This window comes from Triticum aestivum, chromosome 1B (assembly GCF_018294505.1).
Source record: "Triticum aestivum cultivar Chinese Spring chromosome 1B, IWGSC CS RefSeq v2.1, whole genome shotgun sequence".
Classification (NCBI taxonomy): domain Eukaryota; kingdom Viridiplantae; phylum Streptophyta; class Magnoliopsida; order Poales; family Poaceae; genus Triticum; species Triticum aestivum.
This window is the reverse complement of record NC_057795.1, coordinates 488051499-488073924: the sequence shown is the minus strand read 5'-3', so window position 1 is coordinate 488073924 and position 22426 is coordinate 488051499.

The following is a 22426-nucleotide window of genomic DNA, read 5'->3' as shown; positions in this document are numbered from 1 at the left end:
TGCCTTTAGTGGAGAAACCCAATGCAAGGAGTCAGAGCTTGGGTGTTCATCAGGAAAATCTGGTCAACAATTCATGGAAGATTGTTAGTACAGACACAACCATCAGAAATCACCATCGGATTTGTGAGACACACATATATTTCAGACATGGTAAATCTCAGATAAGTCAGCAGATATGAGAAGAATTGGAGCCAGTATAAGCAGGAAAATGGGAAGTAAGATCTGCCAGGATATGGATACAGTGAAGCAAACCGCCCCAGAGCCAGTCCGGCAAGTCAGATGAAGAATTTAGTGGGAACAACAATAAAGGAAAAAGGATACCCGAGTTGGAAACGGTTTCCTTAAGGTCAGATATATTCAGACTTGTTCCCTGAGCAACCAAACCTTGAGGACGAGATTTCTTTAAGGGGGTAAGGTTTGTAACAACCTGAGTTTTGGCCCTTTCTTTTTCTTTTGTTTTTCCGAGGTTTTTTGCCTGAGTTTTCTTTTTCCATGGCTTTGTGGTCTGGAAACAGAAGAAGGTGACTTCTTCTCCCCTTCCAGAGTGGCTTGTCATCCCCTATCCAACCTAGACCCTGTCATTTTCATCCTAGCCCAAATCCCAGTATTCTTTTTATTGGGAATATTCCTTTTCTATTAAAGGAATAACTCAATTTGCCCTAGGCTGTGAAGCAACCTATATTTCCATCACTCCTAAAATTACCAAATAATTATCATAAATTTTTTGGGTCATATCTTCCTCAAATATGGCAAAACATTTCATTTGCCATGTTTATCATCATGCTCAAATAATTCATTTCCTATTATGCCCTAAATGGCACATTATGAAGCAAGTGCTATTTTGCTTTTCCCAATTGACCTCAAACTCCTTGGACATCTTTTCATGTCCATATCATTACCACATGCCAAAATGCAACCTCATTTGCCTAGTAGTCATTTAATTATGATTTTCCAAAGTTTCTGTCCAGAAAGAAACTTTGTGAAGGAGGTACAAGCTAGACATATCCAAATGAGTTGCACTTTTGCATGGTCCTGCATATCATCAAATCATTGCCATCCACCAAAGTTGAGCTCATGTAATGCCTCCATGTGAGCACAGTTTCGAATCTTTGATTATGTCCAAAATTTCAGTTTGTGAAGCAAGTATATTTTATCTTGCTCCATTATGGCTGTAAATTTTCCTAGGTATTCTCTTATCCATATAACCTATATCCACACAATTTGGGCATATTCCATCCAGCCAATTTTCCTATAGAATTTCTGCAAGTTTCTGGTCAGTGGAAATGCTTGTGAAGCAAGTACCATTTTGGTTTATCCAAATGGTATGAAACCTTTTCAGCATCTTCATATGACCAAATAACTCAGCTTTGCCCAAGTTGAGCTCAAGTGGCTTCACTGTCTGAGTGCATCATCCTGATTTCTATTCTGGACCAAGTTAAGCAATTGTGAATCAACTATATCAAATATTGGTCCAAATCTCCTCAACTTTTCCAGAACCATAGTCCTTCCTAATCTAAACCTGCCAGACAACACCATTTGACCCAATCAACTCCTTGTTAATCAGCAGTACTCAGCCAAAACTGATACAGCAAACTTCAGGCGATCTCTCACATCTCTCCTTGGCACTTCTACGTGATATATTACCTCCCTCGGCCTCTAGTATGAAAGTACTAAACACTAGACAGCTCGCTACAGCCTCTCGCGTCCCCTCCTTGCCGGTCACAGTGGTGACCACCGTCCTGGCATGCCATCAACGCGCTCTGGCGCCTCTGTCTTCTTCCCCCTCGCTGTGTGTTTGTCCCCTCGTCACCTAGCCTTGTCTAGCAGCTTCCCTGAGCCATCGTCGTCCCTATGGAGTGCTTGCCCCCTCCGTCCTCTTCTCCGCTGAGCCGTCCCCCTCGCCGCACAGTGCGCACCCGTGACCGCGTCGCCTTCCTCCTCAGTGTCTTCTTCCTCCCTTGTCCCCGAGCGCTCTGCTCATCTCCGTGACCCCTGGCGCTCGTCCGTTCCCTCTCCGTCGTCTTCTCCGAGCTCATGCGCGAGGACATGCGTCCGCGGCGCCGTCCACATGTCCGCGGCGACGCCAGCTCGGCCATGACCTCGCACGGCTATTAAAGCCCTCCCCAGAGCCATTCTAGCATACCAGCAACCCTCCCGCACTCCTCTAGGCCCTCCCCACCACTAGACCGAGCTCGAGCAGCTCTCCTCGACCCCATCGCCGCCATGGCCGCCGCTCGGCCTCGGCTAAATTCGGCCGACCGAGCCCTTCCCCTCCTCCTAGCCACCACCAGAGGCCACCACCATCGTCCTAGACCTCTCCCCGTAGCTCTTCCCCTAACCTACACCACCGGGGCGCCGTGTCCAGTTTCAGTCGACACCGCCGTCCGCTGCGGCCAAGGTCGTGCCCGCTCCGGTGCATCTCAGCGCGACGAGAGTAGGTCGAGCAGGAGCGCCTAGTCGTCCTGGTCACTCCGGTGGCCGGAGCATCGCCGGGGATGGCCGAAGCTGGGAGAACGGCCGCCGATACCGGCCTTGTCCTCTACTCCGTCGGGCGAACAACGAGGGAAGGAGACGATGCCCACGCCCCCCTGCCAGCTGGCCGCGGGACCCGCGCATCAGCCCCTCACACGTTGACCCCGCCGGTCCAGCTGGGTAAGTGACGGGCCCCACCCCGCGGGACCCGCATGTTAGCCACACACCCCGCCAACCCCGCGCCTGCCAGCTGGAGTGAGTGAAAGCGTATTCCGCCGAATAAGTTTTTTGTTTTTCCAGTCAAGGACTTATTTGTGGATAAATTTTTATAGATAGGTCCCTGGCAGAAAACTCCTCCTAATTTTTTATCCGTAACTCCGATCGAGGTGAATCCAATGCCCACGTCTTTGTCTCGTCGAGCCCGTTCTGTTCCAACCATTTCCACTATGTTTCAACATTCTGAAAATGACCATTTTACCCTTGCCACTAATCAGCCCCCTCGAGAGAGTACTCTTTCCGGCGATTCTTTCTGTGGTTGTTCCGCACTTCTTCCCGGAGCCTTCTTCATCCCCAGGCAAGCCACAACCACCATTTGCATGATAGCTGAGGGAGTCCTGGATTAGGGGGTGTCCAGATAGCCGAACTATCACCGTTGGCCGGACTCCTAGACTATGAAGATACAAGATTGAAGACTTCGTCCCATGTCCGGATGGGACTTTCCTTGGCGTGGAAGATAAGCTTGGTGATACGGATATGTAGATTTCCTACCATTGTAACCGACTCTGTGTAACCCTAACCCTCTTTGGTGTCTATATAAACCGGAGGGTTTTAGTCCGTAGGACGAACAACAATCATACCATAGGCTAGCTTCTAGGGTTTAGCCTCTTTGATCTCGCGGTAGATCTACTCTTGTACTACCCATATCATCAATATTAATCAAGCAGGAGTAGGGTTTTACCTCCATCGAGAGAGCCCGAACCTGGGTAAAAACATCGTGTCCCTTGTCTCCTGTTACCATTCGCCTAGACGCACAGTTCGGGAACCCCTACCCGAGATCCGCCGGTTTTGACACCGACATTGGTGCTTTCATTGAGAGTTCCTCTGTGTCGTCACCTTTAGGCCCGATGGCTCCTTCGATCATCAACAACAACGTGGTCCAGGGTGAGACTTTTCTCCCCGGACAGATCTTCGTATTCGGCGGCTTTGCACTGCGGGCTAATTCACTCGACCATCTGGAGCAGATCGAAAGCTACGCCCTTGGCCATCAGGTCAGATTTGGGAGTTTAAACTACACGGCTGACATCCGCGGAGACTTGATCTTCGATGGATTTGAGCCACAACCAAGCGCGCCGCACTGTCTCGATGGGTATGGTCTAGCTCTGCCGCCGAATAGTGCCCTGGAGGCCGCACCAGCGTCCGCCCCGACCCTTAGCTCAGAGCCGACTTCGCCGATCGAGGATGAGTGGTTGGACACCGCCTCGGGGGCTACGATCTCTACGACAATTGAGCCGAACATCATCCCTGTCCTTTGCAAAGCCCATGACTCCAAGGTGCCGGACTCCTCTCCAGACTCCGAACCTCCCGCGCCTCTGCCAGTCGAATCCGATTGGGCGCCGGTTATGGAGTTCACTGCCGCGGACATCTTTCAGCACTCGCCCTTTGGCGACATCCTGAATTTACTAAAGTCTCTCTCTTTATCAGGAGAGCCCTGGCCGGACTATGGTCAGGAAGGTTGGGATGAGGATGACGAAGAAATTCAACGCCCACCCACCACCCACTTTGTAGCCATTGTCGATGATTTAACCGACATGCTCGACTTCGACTCCGAAGACATTGACGGTATGGACGATGATGCAGGAGACAACCAAGAACCAGCGCCTACAGGGCACTGGAAGGTCACCTCGTCATACGACATATACATGGTGGACAACCCAAAAGACGGGAATGAGATGGAACAGCAGAGGATGACCTCTCCAAGAAACAGCCCAAGCGCCGGCGTCAGCGGCGCCGCTCTAAATCCTGCCACAACAAAAACGGTGATTCCGGCACGGGAGATAATAACACCCCGGACAGTGCCGAAGACAACCCCCTCCAGCAGGATTCAACACAGGAGGAGGGAGAAGCCAGCCCTCATGATAGAGCGGCAGACAGAGAGGTCGAGGACGATAATTATATGCCTCCCTCCGAAGATGAAGCAAGCCTCGACGACAACGAATTTGTCGTGCCCGAGGATCCCGTCGAACAAGAGCATTTCAAATGCAGGCTTATGGCCACGACAAGCAGCCTCAAGAAAAAGCAGTAGCAGCTTAGAGCTGACCAAGACTTGCTAACGGACAGATGGACCGAAGTCTTCACAGCCGAAGAGTACAAACTCGATCGCCCCTCCAAGAGCTACCCAAAACGCAGGCTGTTACCCCAATTAGAGGAGGAAGCACCCAAACCTACATCACCAGCGCATGACGCGGCCGACCGGCCACCTCGTGGCCATGACAGGGAGGCCTCTAGGCCCTCCACTAAAGCCGCACCCCGGCGTCGCTCGAAAAGTACAAGCCACAGAGAAATGCGCCAGACTTGCGAGACATATTGGAGGACAAGGCAAGGCAAATAAGATCGATCTACGGATCGCGTGGGCGCCCCACGATACGTGATGACAACCGTCACGCCGGATACAGGAATTCCAGCCGGGCCGAACACAGTAGACAAAGCTCATTTGAGCTACGTCGTGATATAGCCCAATATAGAGGCGCCGCACACCCACTATGCTTCACAGACGAAGTAATGGATCATCAAATCCTCGAGGGTTTCAAACCCGTAAACATTGAATCATATGACGGCACAATAGATCCTGCGGTTTGGATCGAAGACTATCTCCTTCACATCCACATGGCCCACGGTGATGATCTACACGCCATCAAATACCTCCCACTCAAGCTTAAAGGATAGGCTCGGCATTGGCTCAACAGCTTGCCAGCAGAATCAATTGGTTGTTGGGAAGACCTGGAAGCCGCATTCCTTGATAACTTTCAGGGCACATATGTGCGACCACCAGACACTGATGACCTAAGCCACATAATTCAGCAGCCAGATGAATCGGCCAGACAATTCTAGACATGGTTCTTAACCAAGAAAAATCAAATCGTTGACTGTCCGGATGCAGAGGCCTTTGCAGCCTTCAAACATAACATCCACGACGAGTGGCTTGCCCGGCACCTAGGACAGGAAAAGCCGAAATCCATGGCAGCCCTCACATCACTCATGACCCGCTTCTGCACGGGAGAGGACAGCTGGCTAGCTCGTAGTAACAACCTGACCAAAAACCCTGGTAGTTTGGATACCAAGGACAGCAATGGCAGGTCGCGTCGCAACAAGCACAAGCACCGCATTAACGGCGATAATACTGAAGATACGGCAGTCAATGCCGGATTCAGAGGCTCTAAACCCGGTCAGCGGAAAAAGCCGTTCAAAAGAAATACTCAGGGCCCGTCCAATTTGGACCGCATACTCGATCGCTTGTGCCAGATACATGGCACCCCTGAAAAACCAGCCAACCACACCTACAAGGATTGTTGGGTATTCAAGCAGGTAGGCAAGCTAAGTGCCGAAAACAACGACAAGGGGCTGCATAGCGATGACGAGGAGGAGCCCCGGCCGCCGAACAATAGAGGACAGAAGGACTTTCCCCCCACAAGTGCGGACAGTGAACATGATATACGCAACCCACATACCCAAAAGGGAGCGGAAGCATGCACTAAGGGACGTATATGCGATGGAGCCAGTCGCCCCAAAGTTCAACCAGTGGTCCTCCTGCCAGATCACTTTTGATCGAAGGGACCACCCCACTAGCATCCGCCACGACGGATTCGCTGCATTGGTTCTTGACCCAATCATTGACGGATTTCACCTCACTAGAGTCCTGATGGACGGCGGCAGTAGCCTGAACCTGCTTTACCAGGATACAGTGTGCAAAATGGGCATAGACCCCTCAAGGATTAAACCCACAAAAACGACCTTTAAAGGCGTCATACCAGGTGTAGAGGCCAACTGTACAGGCTCAATTACACTTGAAGTGGTCTTCGGATCCCCGGATAACTTCCGAAGCGAGGAGTTAATCTTCGACATAGTCCCGTTCCGCAGCGACTATCACGCACTGCTCGGACGAACCGCATTTGCAAAGTTCAATGCGGTGCCGCACTACGCATACCTTAAGCTCAAGATGCCATGCCCTCGAGGAGTAATCACGGTCAATGGAAACACCGAACGCTCACTCCGAACGGAGGAGCATACGGCGGCCCTCGCGGCGGAAGTACAAAGCAGCCTCTTAAGGCAATTTTCGAGTCCGACTACTAAACGTCCGGACACTGTCAAGCGCGCCCGGAGTAACCTACAACAAGACCGCCTGGCACGTTTCGAGCATGCGTAGCAATGCGGCCCCAACCCCAGCCCTCGCGAAATCGCGAGACCAGTGCCACGCGTACATAACTACGCTCTGGAGATACCATGGGCATAGGGGGAGGGGCACGACCACGGCATGCCCAGAGTGCGGCTCAACCGCACAAGGGGCTCCCAATTGTGTCATTCTTTTTTTTCTTATTCGCAGGGCTTCGTTTTCCAGAAGCCCTATCCTGCAGTAGAATCGCCGAACTCACGATGCAACAGCCAAGGAAGCAGAAAAGCTACGTCGAGTGTCCAGGTGGTCTCTTTTACGAGCAGTATACCTGTTTTACATACTATCCCGTAGCCTACCCCTGGAGGGGGACATGTTAAACAGTCCCATCCCTTGCTTATCGCACTATTTGTATCGTTCTGCTTTCATTGCAGTATATTTTGAATAACCAATACATAGCTTCTGCTTATTATTGCATTTCCTTTTTCTTTATAAATGTTCATCTATGACATGTTGCACCCATACATTTTGGTACGGTCAATACACCAGGGGCTTAAGTACCCCAAAACATGGTGTGATAAGTACGAACACTTTCACAAGTGCGGCACCCCGAACTTATAGCATTATATGAATTGGCTCCGAATCATGTCTTGGGTCAATAGTTGGGTTTGCCCGGCTCCCATGTTTTGGTACCTTACGTTCTGTTATATCGGCTAAGGTAGCACTGGGAGAACCACTGCGATTGTGCCCCGGTTGAGCTAGGTTGATCACCTCAGTGGAGAAAGCTAAAACTGACCGTCATGATAGGGCGAGAGCCGATCGCTGTTCGAGAGGTTTTTCGGGTCCCTAAAGACTCATGCCACTTAGAGCGAGGAGTCGGCATTGTCCGGCCAAGGCGTGGATAGCGCCCCGAACTCGGTCTTCCGAATACCAGGGGCTTCGCCGAAATTTAAAATTATAGAATCCTATGGCTAAGTGAGAGTGTTCAAGCATTATAACGGTTGCCTCGTTCGTCGTGTTGAACGCCTCCCTCGAAGGACCCAAGAATGGGAACAAGAGCGCTCAAGTTTATCCCGAACACCCCAGCACTCGTGCCATGGGGGCTGAAGCCAACGACTCGCCATCTCTCAAATTTGATAAACGGCCGCACAGAAGGTAATATTTTAAATTAACAAGCGTTGCTCAGCTCATATGAACAAAGTTTTTAGCGTACAGGATAACAAATGCGAGTCTACTAAAAAATTACATCTTTGGAGCATTCACCCGCTATAATGCGGGCACCCTTCAAGACGCCCTTATAGTACATCTCGGGCTTGCGATACTCCTTGCCCGGCGGTGGCGCGTCCGTCACAAGCTTCTCAACGTCCATCTTGCCCCAGTGCACTTTAGCACGGGCAAGGGCCCGACGGGCACCTTCAATGCAGGCGGAATGCTTGATGACTTCAATCCATGGACAGGCGTCCACCAGCCGCCGCACCAAACCGAAGTAGCTCCCAGGCACGGCTTCCTTAGGCCACAGCCGAACTATGAGGCCCTTCATGGCCTGTTCGGCCACCTTGTGGAGCTCGACCAAGTGCTTCAGTTGGTCGCTCAAGGGCACCGGATGTCCGGCCTCAGCATATTGAGACCAGAACACCTTTTCCGTCGAGCTCCCCTCCTCAGCTCGGTAGAACGCGGCAGCATCAGACACACTGCGGGGCAGATCGACAAACGCTCCTGGAGAGCTCCGGATTCGGGTAAGTAACAGATAATTCACTTTTATATGCTTACTTTGCATAAAGAATGCCTTACCCACCGCTATCTTCTTTATCGCCTCGATCTCTTGGAGGGCCTTCTGGGCTTCGGCCTTAGTGGCTTTGGCACTCTCAAGAGCCAAGGCAAGCTCGGACTCTCGAGTCTTCGAGTCACGCTCCAAACTCTCGTGTTTTTCCACGAGAGCCTGGAGCTCTTGCCGCACCTCCGCCACCCGCGCCTCCTGCTTCTCTCGCTCAGTGCGCTCCAAGGCCGCACTGTTTTCGGCCTTGGACACCGCTTCCTTCAGGGTCGCCACCTCGTTCGTGGCCCCTGCAATACCCACGTTATTCCTGTCATTTTTTGCAACCAAATCCTTTCCATAAGGTATTACTTTAATAAGGTACTACTTACCTTCTTTGTCCTCGAGCTGCTTCTTGGCAAGGCCGAGCTCGTTCTCGGACCGCTAGAGGCTCTCCTTCAATGCATTGACCTCTAGCGGTCCGAGAACGACTGAAGGTTCTGTTACAGAGTCCGGCACGGGGCCGGACTTAGAACCCTCTGGGGTTTTGCCCCCTTTGCGCCCAGAGTCCGGGAGGTCGCCTTGCGGCGCCTCCAGGACCACCTCCTCCTGGTTGGGCCCCTTTTGGGACTCCACCGCGGTGTCTTATGTGTCGCAAGGGGAGGAGGCCGTCGGAAGTGAAGTGCTATTCACATCTGACGAACCCAGGGAGCCGCTCGACGAAGCGGGAAGCTCATCCTTGGGCGGGCTACATGGTCGTATTCGGCGTTAGAAGACACTATGCGACAAATGAAAATCACGAGTTATTCTGGAATCCAGACACTTACGATCTCGCCAGGGGCTTGGCCCTCGAGGGCCACTCCTCTTCACCGTCGTCGGCGTTGGTGGAGTAGTCCGGAGGAAGGGTCCTTCCCTTCTTGGACCCTCCGGCCTCCCCAGTTGGGGAGGCCTTCCTTTTCTTCTCTACCCCCGTTGGGGGAGAAGCCTCTTTTTTCTCCTCCTCGTCTTCACGGGAGAAGTCCGCCTCGGAGTCATCGGACGATGAGTCCGATAACACCTGACGTCGGGAACTCTTTCGAGTTCCCGTGGCCTTCTTCTTGGCCTTCTTCTCCGGCACCACGTGAGGTGCCGGAACCAGCAGCCCCGTCAATCGGGCGTCCGCTGGGTCTTCTGGTAAGGGAGCCGGATAGTTAACCTGCTCGGACTTCTTCTGCCAGGCCTGTCAAAGGTAGGGGAGTTTAGATCCCACATGGAGTCAAACTATGAAATAGTGTCCTGTAAAAGGTAAAATAGCTTACCTCGCCGGCTTGATGCTGCGAGCTGAATCTGCGATCTTCGGTAGCGGATGCAGGAGCCTCGGCACCCTTGAACAGCACCTTCCAGGCGTCTTCATACGTAGTGTCGAAGAGCCTGCTCAAGGTTTGGTGCTGTGCCAGATCAAACTCCCACTAGTTGAAGGCCCGTTGTTGGCACGGGAGGATCCGGTGGATGAGCATGACCTGGACTACGTTGACGAGCTTGATCTTCTTGTTCACAAGGTTTTGGACGCATGTTTGGAGTCCGGTCAGCTCTTCCAAATCACCCCATGCCAGGCCCTTCTCTTTCCAGGAAGTGAGCCGTGTGGGGATGCCAGATCGGAATTCGGGGGCCGCTGCCCATTCAGGGTCACGCGGCTCGGTGATGTAGAACCACCCCGATTGCCACCCTTTGATGGTTTCCATGAAGGCGCCCTCCGCACTCCGCCTGCTGGCCGCCCACTACCTTCGGCTTGACATTGAAGGTCTTCAGCCATAAGCCGAAGTGGGGCTTGATGCGGAGGAAGGCCTCGCACACAACGATAAACGCTAAAATATTGAGGATGAAATTCGGGGCCAGATCGTGGAAATCTAGGCCGTAGTAGAACATGAGCCCCCGGATGAATGGGTGGAGTGGGAAGCCCAGTCCATGGAGGAAATGGGGAAGGAACACTACCCTCTCATGGGGCCTGGGGGTGGGGACGACCTGCCCCTCGTCTGGAAGCCGATGCGCAATGTTGTTGTGCAGGTATCCGGCTTTCCTCAACTTTTTGATGTGCCCCTCCGTGATGGAGGAGGCCATCCACTTGCCTCCCACTCCGGACATGGCTGGGGAAGGGTGAGGCGAGATGTGCGGACTTGGGCGCTGGAGCTCGGGTGCGCGGAAATGGATAAGCAAAGGAGGAGGAAGGCGTAGGTAAAAAGGTGGATTCTTATCCCCTTATATGGATGGATAAAACTATGCGTCCCCACCGGCCTGATAAAAACCCGCTTACCTCCCAAGCGCCGTAATCAATGGCGCGGTTAGGTTACCCATGCCCGTATTGATGAGAATCCCGGAATAAGGGGACACGATCTCTGCTTTGGCAAGACATGCCAAGGAAACCGCCTCGCTAAACGCGCTGAGGTGGGACAGTAAAAACGATTCTAGTAAAAGTTTGGCCGTAGTATGATGTCACGCTACAGAATACGTCAGCAGATTGAATTTGTGTAAAGATTATTCTCTCTACGGTGGTATGTGGAACTTATTTTGCAGAGCCGGACACTATCCTTGTGTTCAAAATTTTCTATGAAGTATTCAGAGGAGGAACCCGCCTTGCAATGCCGAAGACAATATGCGCGCCAGACTCGTCGTCATTGAAGCCTGGTTCAGGGGCTACTGAGGGAGTCCTGGATTAGGGGGTGTCCGGATAGCCGAACTATCACCGTTGGCCGGACTCCTAGACTATGAAGATACAAGCTTGAAGACTTCGTCCCGTGTCCGGATGGGACTTTCCTTGGCGTGGAAGACAAGCTTGGCGATACGAATATGTAGATTTCCTACCATTGTAACCGACTCTGTGTAACCCTAACCCTCTTCGGTGTCTATATAAACCGGAGGGTTTTAGTCCGTAGGACGAACAACAATCATACCATAGGCTAGCTTCTAGGGTTTAGCCTCTTTGATCTCGCGGTAGATCTACTCTTGTACTACCCATATCATCAATATTAATCAAGCAGGAGTAGGGTTTTACCTCCATTGAGAGGGCCCGAACCTGGGTAAAAACATCATGTCCCTTGTCTCCTGTTACCATCCGCCTAGACGCACAGTTCAAGAATCCCTACCCGAGATCCGCCGGTTTTGACAACGACAATAGCCATGCAGAAGTATTGGTTTCCAACTTGAATCTTTAATAACTGTTTGATTGTTTTGCTTCTGCTGTCGGGATTTTCGGTTATGCTTATGGATCGGTGTTTACCATCATGCTATGTTTTCTTGCGCTCTGTTATTATGCTCTTGATGCTAGTATTACTTTAATATTGGCAATGCTTGGCAATAATACATGTTGGTGATGGTCTTCGGTGAATGACTATCGTCTGTCCCGAGTACCATTGTTATGCATGTTCCTTTGCACCCAGTTGGTTAAATGCTTGTCACATCCCTAGCCTTGCTATGCACTTGGACTAGCTTGGTTGTTGCATCATGTCTAATTTATTTGAAAGTTGAATTGGGGATTGCTCAAACCCTAGCACCAGATCAAATCAACTAGGTTCAAATAAAAATATTCTCAATGAACCGAAAATGCCCTTCAGAAAAGTTCAGCATTTTTGGATTAGTCTAGAACCTCTCCCAAAAATGGTGCACATTTTTCTAGGCCATTCTGGATTTTTGAATTAAATCATATGATATTTGCATTTGGGCATTTAATTGCTAATTAATATTTTAAATGCTCAAATAATCACAAATTGAAATGTTTGCTATTGGAAATATTCCAAACAGTAGTCATGAATAGTTTCATGATTTTTGGTAATGCCCTGACTTTTAAATAAAGCCCTAAAGATTACCGAAAATAGAAAACAATAAATAAAAGAGAGAGAGAGATTTTTACCTGGACCACTTACCTGGCCGCAGCCCACCTGGCAGGCCCAGCACTGTGCTGGCCCATGCCAGCCAGCTGCTTTGTCCTTGCCAGGCAGGCATAGAGGTGACACCGGCGAGCACGAGCTCGCCACGACGCCACCTGCTTGCCGCTCGCGCCCCTGGACACCTGGCTGAGCTCCACGTCGCCGCCCCGACCCCGTGGACACCTCATTCCCCTTCCCCTGTCTCTCTCCCTCGCTCTCCCGCACCATGGCCGATGCTGCTGCGCCCGCGCCACCGTAGTTCTCGCATCCTCCGCCGTCCCCGCGCTGCGCCACCAAGTCCAACAGCTTCGCCATCGTCGTCTCCGCCGAGCAGCCCGAGCCCCGAGCGCTCGCGCGCCCTGCTTCGTCCTCTTCGAGCTCGACTTCACCAAGCACCGCCGTAGATCCCTTTCCCCGTCGCCGCCGCATCATCTCGTCCCCGACCTCGCCGACTGCTACAACGTGATCGACGTGAGCTTATCCACCTCCCCATCCTCTCCGTTCTCTCTCTCGTGCACCGTAGCGACTGCACGAAGCATCACCGCACGCGCTGCCGCCGAGCTTGTCACCGACGTGACTCCGGCCACCCACTAGCCACACCACCATGTGCAACACACTCACCGCACTCGCAGGAACCTGTAGCACCACTCCACGCGCCTCGCCGTGCCCCCTAGCGCCGCGTTCGACCTTGGCCGAACTCCAGTGACTGCCAAGGTCATCGCCGGCGATGTTCCCGGCCACCCCGAGCCCAACCACCGCCACCACACGCTGCGGCTTGCTCCCAGCTACCCATAGATGGTCTCCGCCGACCATTTGGTCGCCGGAGCGCGAATTTGCCCTTCCTCCGCCGCGTCTGGCCTCGCCGGCGGCTAAACGACGGCGAGTTTGACCCGTTGACCTTGATCGAGTGGGCCCAGGTTGACTCCCCTGAGTCTATGACAAGTGGGGCCCCCTCTGCTAATTAACTCAGTTTAGAACTAACTAAGTTTAGTTAGTTTAACTAACTGTTGACTCACGGGACCCACTGGTCAGGTTGACCTAGACGTCCCGTTGACTCGCTTACGTCATGCTGACGTCAGGCTGATGCAGTAATGCTTTTCTGGATTTTAAACAAATCTATTTTATTTATTTAATTTCAGAAAATGTCCAAGACTTCTAAAAATCATATAAAATCAACCGTAACTCCAAATTAAATAATTTATATATGAAAAATTATCAAAAAAATCAAATCTATCCATCTATACTATTTTCATGCATGTTAGAACAACTTATAGCTGTTGTTTAGCACAAATCATATAAATGTCATTTAAATATCCACATATGGAGTTTGAATTTGAATCTTGGATTCAAACCAACTTCATTTAATCTGGTTTTAGTTGCATTAGCTCAAACCACAGCATATTGCCATGTCACATTCATGCATCATATTGTTGCATTGCATTGATTGTGTTTCTTCTTTGTTTGTCGGTGCTTGTCCCCTCTCAGTAGACGTGTACCGACGATGTGATTGATGACACCGATGAAGAGCTATACTATTTTTAGAAGTGCCAGGCAAGCAAAACCCCCTTGTTCATTCCGATACAATCCCACTCTCTCGCTCCTGCTCTATTTTATTGCATTAGGACAACAACGATACAACTGTTATTTGCTGCGGTAGTTGAACCCCTTTATCCTCTGCATGACCTGTCATTGCCGCAGTAAATAGATGAAACCCACTAGCATGAGTAGGAGTTGTTTGAGCCCTGTTGTGCCTACTCATTCATGCTAGTTTGTCATGCCTGCTACTGCTTAGAGTTGAGTCAGGTCTAATTCATCGGGGATGAATCAGAGGTGTGTGAACATGTCTACTATGTGTGAGCTAAGTGTGTGAACACGATTTGGTAAAGGTAGCGGTGAGAGGCCATGTAGGAGTACATGGTGGGTTGTCTCATTGAAGCCGTCCTCAGGAACTGAGTTCTGTGTTTGTGATCCATGAACAGTTACTACCACACATTGGGTTCCGGTAACTCGACCCCTCTCGACTTATTAATCAACATGATCTCTGTCCAGGAGTTGCAACTAGTTTCTGGTGTTTGTAGGTAGTGTTAGTAGTCTACCAAGTGGCACCTGGTACAGGTGGGCTTGGACAGACTAGGCACAGTGGCCCGATGTACCAAGTGGCACCCGGATGGTGGACTTGGGAACCCTGCACACATCGTTTGGGGCCGTGAGCGACACCCCGGCCGGATCTCCTTGCGGATGGAACCCGAATAGGCGATAAACCTGGACTAGAGACTTGTGTGGTTAGTCAGGTCGTGGCCGACACCCTTGCTGGGCTTCCGCTTGAAGGTTGCCGAGTACATGTCGTGTAAACGGCGGTAAGTGGTGAGAGCGTGTGTGAAGAAGTACACCCCTGCAGGGTTAACATCATCTATTTGAATAGCCGTGTCCGCGGAAAAGGACTTCTGGGTTGCATGTACAGTTCATAGACAAGTGAAAGTGGATACTCTAAAATGCGCAAGATAAGTGTGAGTGCTATGGATGGCGTTCTCGTAGGGAGACGGGAGCGGATCCATAGTGGTGTATTGATATGATGAATATGTGGACTCGTGTGTGCCACCTCAAAGAATTACATTGCAGTCGTAGTTCAGGATAGCCACTGAGTCAAAGCTGGCTTGCTGCAGTTAAACCCCACCATCCCTTTGTTGATAATGATGCATATGTAGATAGTTCTGATGTAAGTCTTGTTGGGTACATTTGTACTCACGTTTGCCTATTTTACGTTTTTGCAGAGAGACTTCAGTCTCGCTAGTAGTTCCGCGTGGACTTCGACGTTTAGCTTGTTACCTCAGCTACGATCTTGTGCCCTCGGCAGGATCTGGTAGATAGTCAGGCTTCTCAGCCTTTTTCATTTGTAGATGTCTGTACTCAGACATGTTAAGCTTCCGCATGTGCTTTGACTTGTATGCTCTGATTGTTGGGTCATGAGACCCATGTTTGTAATATCTCGCTCCTCGGAGCCTATTGAATAAATACTTGAGTTGTAGAGTCATGTTGTGATGCCATGTTGTATTTGCACATATCGAGCATATTGTGTGTATGTTATTGAAATGCTTGGTATGTGTGGGATCTGACTATCTATTTGTTTATCCTTGGTAGCCTCTCTTACCGGGAAATGTCTCCTAGTGCTTCCACTGAGCCTTGGTAGCTTGCTACTGCTCCGGAACACTTAGGCTGGCCGGCATGTGTCCTTCGTTCCTGTGTCTGTCCCTTCGGGGAAATGTCACGCGATGAATACTGGAGTCCTGTTAGCCCGCTACAGCCCGGTTCACCGGAGTCCTGCTAGCCCAGTGTTGCAGCCTGGATTCACTCGCTGATGACCGACACGTTCTATGCTGGGTCATGGATGCCTGTCCCTGTAAGTTTGTGCCACTTTGGGTTTACGCCATGTCAGCCCGGGCTCCTTATCATATGGATGCTGGCGACACTATCATATACGTGTGCCAAAAGGCGCAAACGGTCCTGGGCAAAGGTAAGGCGACACCCGTGGGGATACCGTGCGTGAGGCCGCAAAGTGATATGAGGTGTTACATGCTAGATCGATGTGGCATTGAGTCGGGGTCCTGACAATGCTTGCATGGTAGTTTATCGTTATGTTATTGCATGGTATTTATTGTTGATGCTAGTGGTCATGTTATGCTATGAGTACTGTTCTAGTTGTGATATTCATACTCGTCAGTATGCCATGCTCATTTGGATAAATGATTAAATGTTGTTGTTATGCTCATTGATTATGTTGCACCTCCATGCTTATTTTGATATCATGTTCATGCATCATGTTATTTTGTCATGGCTCAACATTTTTGCATTCAATTTTAACTAGATTAAATTGAACTTGAACAACTATTGACTGGGTCATGGTGCCACCATATCGATCTGACCAGTGCAACCACGCTTACCCTATGGGGGGGTCCTAACTGGGTCTATTGTCATGCCTCTCACCGGTGCCTCCCGCGAGGGAAGGTTATGCGCGGCCGCTACCTTGGTCAGGTAGGACGGCATAAACCTTGTGTGCCCGTTGTTGAGTATGGATCCTTGTCCCCGTGTGGGACCGTTTTGCCATGACGGTGGCCTTTGGTGCCTTTGGTAGGCACGGGGCCACCCAGGACTTAGCCCAAAGGGGAGTTGGTCTGAGTGGCCGGGAGAGCGTCATGGCAGTAGGACGGTTTTGTCGGAATGCTTTGGTCCACCCGAATGGGAGTACGAGGCTAGGGTTCTGTGGTGTGGGTACAATGTGCTAACCTTTGTAGAGAGTGTGTGTTAAATCTATCGATAGTCGCGCCCGCGGATATGGGCCCAGTTCGTAGTTGGTCACACTGTGGGTCAACAGTAATAATAATGTGCTTAATAACAACCATGGTTTGATGATGAAAGAAGTTGGGATATATTTATGTGGTCGTGAGAGGATCAGTGTGATGTCGTGAATACCAACTTGTTCGATATTTGTGATGTTATGCGAGAGTCAAGGGTAAAGGTCAAACTCCTTGTGGTCATAAATGATTACTACGGTATTGTTAATACCAAGCTTGATTGGATCCTGAGATGATTGTGTGATATCCGTGATGGTAAGTGATACAGGTGATGGTTACAAGGTAACCCGCATAGAGTAAGTTGGTGCATGATAGTTTCATCATGTTGCATGCTAGTATCATCATGTTCATATGTTTATGCCATGCTCGTATTGTTCTAGCGGTATCATCTTGTTCATGCTATGATTGATCTGACAGTATCATGTTAATCCTTGTTAACCTATAATTGACATGCTATTGTTTGTCTTGATTGCTTTGGTTGCTGTGAGCTTGCAAGTAGATTCAATGTACTGACCTGTCGTGTCATGCCAGTTTGCTGGTCATGCCAGATTTGATTGCTTGTTTGTCGTGGATTCCTTGTTTGCGAGCTAGTATAAGCGTTCCAGCTAGAGTCCCTGCGGAGTGGAGTTCATCACCGTCGTCGCTGTTCCGCTGCCAGTAGTCATTCCGTTGCGTCGTGTTGTTCTGCTGCTTGCATGGAGCAACCGTGGCACGCGTAGTTTCGCCGTGCCGATGTAACCCCTTATACCCATATAGATTTTAATAAAGAGCTGGTTCGTTCTATGCTAAGCAGTGTCGTATTCCAGAAGACTTCTCCTCGATCTCTAGGCTGGAATACGGGGCATTCCGGTTTCTCTAAGCCGGGGTGCCACATAGTAACAAGTGACAGAAAATTTCAGCATGCTATATAAATGTTTCCTTACCAAGTTCCACTCACCAAAGGCGATTCACTCCCCGGCAACGGCGCCAGAAAAGAGTCTTGATGACCCAAGTATAGGGGATCTATCGTAGTCCACTCGATAAGTAAGAGTGTCGAACCCAACGAGGAGCAGAAGGAAATGACAAGCGGTTTTCAGTAAGGTATTCTCTGCAAGCACTGAAATTGTAGGTAACAGGTAGTTTTGTGATAAGATAATTTATAACAGGTAATAAGCAATAAAAGTAAATAAGGTCCAGCAAGCTGGCCCAATCCTTTTTGTAGCAAAGGACAAGCCTGGACAATTTCTTATAATGAGAAAAGCGCTCCCGAGGACACATGGGAATTATCGTCAAGCTAGTTTTCATCACGCTCATATGATTCGCGTTCGGTACTTTGATAATTTGATATGTGGGTGGACCGGTGCTTGGGTACTGCCCTTTCTTGGACAAGCATCCCACTTATGATTAACCCCTATTGCAAGCATCCGCAACTACAAAAGAAGTATTAAGGTAAACCTAACCATAGCATGAAACTAGTGGATCCAAATCAGTCCCTTACGAAGCAACGCATAAACTAGGGTTTAAGCTTCTGTCACTCTAGCAACCCATCATCTACTTATTACTTCCCAATGCCTTCCTCTAGGCCCAAATAATGGTGAAGTGTCATGTAGTCGACGTTCACATAACACCACTAGAGGAGAGACAACATACATCTCATCAAAATTTCGAACGAATACCAAATTCACAAGACTACTAATAGCAAGACTTCACCCATGTCCTCAGGAACAAAAGTAACTACTCACAAAGCATATTCATGTTCATGATCAGAGGAGTATTAATATGCATTAAGGATATGAACATACGATCTTCCACCAAGTAAAACAATTAGCATCAACTACAAGGAGTAATCAACACTACTAGCAACCCACAGGTACCAATTTGTGGTTTGGATACAAGATTGGATGCAAGAGATGAACTAGGGTTTTGAGAGGAGATGGTGCTGGTAAAGATGTTGATGGAGATTGACCCCCTCCTAATGAGAGGATCATTGGTGATGACGATGCTGATGATTTCCCCCTCCCGGAGGGAAGTTTCCCCGGCAGAACAGCTCCGCCGAAGCCCTAGATTGGTTCCGCCAAGGTTTCGCCTCATGGCGGCGGAGTTTCATCCCGTAAGCTTGCTTATGATTTTTTTTAGGGTAAAGGCCTTCATATAGTAGAAGATGGGCACCGGAGGGCCACCAGGGGGGCCAGGAGACAGGGGGCGCGCCCAGTAGGGGGGCGCCCCCCACCCTCCTAGCGAGGGTGTGGGGCCCCTCTGGTATTTTCTTCGCTCAATAATTCTTATTAATTCCAAAAGTGACTTCCGTGGAGTTTCAGGATTTTTGGAGCTGTGCAGAATAGGTTTCCAATATTTGCTCCTTTTCCAGCCAGAATCCCAGTTGCCGGCATTCTCCCTCTTCGTGATAAACCTTGTAAAATAAGAGAGAATAGCCATAAGTATTGAGACATAATGTGTAATAACAACCCATAACGCAATAAATATTGATATAAAAGCATGATGCAAAATGGACATATCAGGTCGCGTGCCCCCTCCCCCTCTAGTCCGAATTGGACAAGGAGGGAGGGTGGCGCTCCCCTTTCCTTCCCCCCTTCTCCTACTCCTACTAGGAAAGGAGGAGTCCTACTCCCGATGGGAGTAGAACTCCCCCTTGGCGCGCCCTCCTCCTGGCCGGCCGCCTCCCCCCTAGCTCCTTTATATACAGGGGGGCACCCCAAGACGCACAAGTTGATCATTGATCTTTAGCCGTGTGCGGTGCGCCCCTTCCACCATAATCCACCACGGTCATATCGTAGCGGTGCTCAGGCGAAGCCCTGCGTCGGTAGCTTCATCAACACCGTCATCACGCCGTCGTGCTGAAGGAACTCTCCCTCGAAGCTCTACTGGATCGTGAGTTTGTGGGACGTCACCGAGCTAAACGTGTGCAGATCGCGAAGGTGCCATACGTTTGGTACTAGGATCGGTCGATCGTGAAGACGTATGACTACATCAACCACGTTGTCATAACACTTCCGCTTACGGTCTACGAGGGTACGTGGACGACACTCTCCCCTCTCATTGCTATGCATCACCATGATCTTGCGTGTGCGTAGGATTTTTTTTTTGAAATTACTACATTACCCAACAGTGGCATCCGAGCCAGGTTTATGCGTAGATGTTATATGCACGAGTAGAACACAAGTGAGTTGTGGGCGGTACAAGTCATACTGCTTACCAGCATGTCATACTTTGGTTCAGTGGTATTGTTGGATGAAGCGGCCCGGACCGACATTACGCGTACGCTTACGCGAGACTGGTTCTACCGACGTGCTTTGCACATAGGTGGCTGGCGGGTGTAGTTTCTCCAACTTTAGTTGAATCAAGTGTGGCTACACCCGGTCCTTGTTGAAGGTTAAAATAACACTAACTTGACAAAATATCGTTGTGATTTTGATGCGTAGGTAAGAACGGTTCTTGCCCAGCCCATAGCAGCCACGTAGAACTTGCAACAACAAAGTAGAGGACATCTAACTTGTTTTTGCAGGCATGTTGTGATGTGATATGGTCAAGACATGATGCTAAATTTTATTGTATGAGATGATCATGTTTTGTAACAGAGTTCGGCAACTGGCAGGAGCCATATGGTTGTCGTTTTATTGTATGCAATGCAATCGCCCTATAATTGCTTTACTTTATCACTAAGCAGTAGCGATAGTCGTAGAAGCAATAGTTGGCGAGACGACAACGATGCTACGATGGAGATCAAGGTGTCACGCCGGTGACGATGGTGATCATGACGGTGCTTTGGAGATGGAGATCAAAGGCACAAGATGATGATGGCCATATCATATCACTTATATTGATTGCATGTGATGTTTATCCTTTATGCATCTTAATCTACTTTGATTGATGGTAGCATTATAAGACGATCTCTCACTAAATTTCAAGGTATAAGTGTTCTCCCTGAGTATGCACCGTTGCCAAAGTTCGTCGTGCCGACACACCACGTGATGATCGGGTGTGATAAGCTCAACGTTCAACTACAACGGGTGCAAGCCAGTTTTGCACACGCAGAAATACTCAGGTTTAACTTGACGAGCCTAGCATATGCAGATATGGCCTCGGAACACTGAGACCGAAAGGTCGAATGTGAATCATATAGTAGATATGATCAACATAGTGATGTTCACCATTGAAAACTACTCCATCTCACGTGATGATCGGTTTTGGTTTAGTTGATTTGGATCACGTGATCACTTAATTGATTAGAGGGGTGTCTATCTAAGTGGGAGTTCTTAAGTAATATGATTAATTGAACTTAAATTTATCATGAAATTAGTACCTGATAGTATTTTGCTTGTCTATGTTGTTGTAGATAGATGGCTCGTGTTGTTGTTCCATTGAATTTTAATGTGTTCCTTGAGAAAGCAAAGTTGAAAGATGATGGTAGCAATTACATGGACTGGGTCCATAACTTGAGGATTATCCTCATTGCTGCATAGAAGAATTACGTCCTGGAAGCACCGCTGGGTGTCAGGCCTGCTGCAGATGCAACTGACGACGTTAAGAACATCTAGCAGACAAAGCTGATGACTACTCGATAGTTCAGTGTGCCATGCTTTACGGCTTAGAACCGGGACTTCAACGACATTTTAAACGTCATGGAGCATATGAGATGTTCCAGGAGTTGAAGTTAATATTTCAAGCAAATGCTCAGATTGAGAGATATGAAGTCTCCAATAAGTTCTATAGCTGCAAGATGGAGGAGAATAGTTCTGTCAGTGAACATATACTCAAAATGTCTGGGTATAATAATCACTTGATTCAACTGGGAGTTAATCTTCCGGATGATAGTGTCATTGATAGAATTCTTCAATCACTGCCACCAAGCTACAAGAGCTTCGTGATGAACTATAATATGCAAGGGATGAACAAAACAATTCCCGAGCTCTTCGCAATGCTAAAAGCTGCGGAGGTAGAAATCAAGAAGGAGCATCAAGTGTTGATGGTCAACAAGACCACCAGTTTCAAGAAAAAGGGTAAAGGAAAGAAGAAGGGGAACTTCAAGAAGAATGGCAAACAAGTTCCTACTCAAGAGAAGAAACCTAAATCTGGACCTAAGCCTGAGACTGAGTACTTCTGCTGCAAAAGGACTGCTCACTGGAAGCAGAACTGCCCCAAGTATTTGGCGGATAAGAAGGATGTCAAGGTGAACAAAGGTATATGTGATATACATGTTATTGATGTGTACCTTACTAGAGCTTGCAGTAGCACCTGGGTATTTGATACTTGTTCTGTTGCTAATATTTGCAACTCGAAACAAGGACTGCGGATTGAGCGAAGATTGGCTAAGGACGAGGTGACGATGCGCGTGGGAAATGGTTCCAAAGTCGATGTGATCACCGTCGGCACGCTACCTCTACATCTACCTTCGGGATTAGTTTTAGACCTAAATAATTGTTATTTGGTGCCAGCGTTAAGCATGAACATTATATCTGGATCTTGTTTGTTGCGAGACGGTTATTCATTTAAATCTGAGAATAATGGTTGTTCTATTTATATGAGTAATATCTTTTATGGTCATGCACCCTTAAATAGTGGTCTATTTGTC